The sequence below is a fragment of the Orycteropus afer genome, unplaced genomic scaffold (assembly GCF_000298275.1).
Source record: "Orycteropus afer afer isolate SDZICR_OR568_19922 unplaced genomic scaffold, OryAfe1.0 scaffold00682, whole genome shotgun sequence".
In the NCBI taxonomy this organism is placed as follows: Eukaryota; Metazoa; Chordata; class Mammalia; order Tubulidentata; family Orycteropodidae; genus Orycteropus; species Orycteropus afer.
In genome coordinates, this window is record NW_006922269.1 from 930,376 (window position 1) to 931,853 (window position 1,478).

Here is a 1,478-nt window from a genome sequence, read left to right on the forward strand (position 1 = left end):
CCCTCAGTTTGTTTGTTTTTGCCTGTTTTAAAATTATTATTATTACTCTCATTTTTCTTTTTGCATACTTTTTATTATTATTCTTTATTCTTCCCTTCCAAGGTTCTAGTTTTCAGCTTGTTCTCTCTTCCCTTTTTGTGGTTCCCATTTTTTCACTTTCTCATGTTTAACCCCATTCCTGTTTTCCTTTTTGAATTTTTCTCATATTTTTCTTAATTGTTCCCCTACTGTACCTCTTTTCTTTTATGAGCCCCTCTCCAGATATTGTTTTCTTTTTGTTTGGTGATTGTTCCTGTGTGTTTATGCAGTGTGTTTTAGGTCTGCTTGCTTTTACTTTTTGATGGATTTTTGATTATTGCTTTTGGCTATGTGAGTGGAAGATAGAAATACTACCCATATCACAAAACCACACCTACAACTCCTCCAGCTCCACTAATTGAGAGAGAGCCATCAGTTCCTTCTCCACCAAGAGGCAAATGACAAATGACCATCAAAAAGATCCTGAATCACCCTTAACTGCTCTTCACAAACAGTTAACAGAGATCTAAATACAACAATGTCACAATGTCTCTGAAACAGCAGACCAAAAAAGTCCAGACAAAGAAGCAAGATAATGTGGTAGAAACAAGGGAGGATGATACAGACCCAGAACACATCCTTGAGGAAGAAGTGGCAATGCAACTCCCTGATAAGTAATTAAAAGGAAATATACTTAGGTATCTTTAAATGACTGAGAGACAGAGCAAGAAAAACCCTGCAACAATTAAGGAAAGCATAGACAAAACCCTAGAACAATTCTTGAAGAAAATGCAAGAACAAAATGATATAATAAATGAAAAATTGGAAATGATACAAAATCTACAGAGAGAAATTCAGAAGATTAATATTAAATTTTCAGAAATAGATAACATATTGAAAGGGCAAAGGAGTAGAATCAATGCAATGGAAGACAGAATGAATGATATTGATCACTAGTCCTGAATACTTCTTTGAAAGGGATCAATCAGAAAAAAGATAAAAAAACAAAATGAAGAAAGCCCAAGGTTCACGTTGAATATCATCAAAAGGAATAACATAGGTATAATTGGAGTTCCAGAATAGGATGAGAAAAATAAAACCACAGAGAAAATTGTTCACAATTTGTTGGAAGAGAATATCCCCGATATGATGAAAGATGAGAATGTATCCATTCAGGAAGTCCAACAAAACTCAAACAGGATAGACCCCAAAAGAAAATCACTAAGACATATCATCATCAAACTCATCAAAACCAAAGACAGAGAAAGAGTCCTGAAAGCAGCTTTGGAAAAACAAAAGTTACCTATAAAGGGCAATCAAAAAGAATCAGCTCTGATTTCTCAGCAGAAGCCATAAAACTGAGAAGGCAATGGGATGGCATATATAAAACCCTGAGAGAGAAAAATTTCCAATCAAGAATTATATATTCAGCAAAACACTTCCTCAAATATGATGGTGAA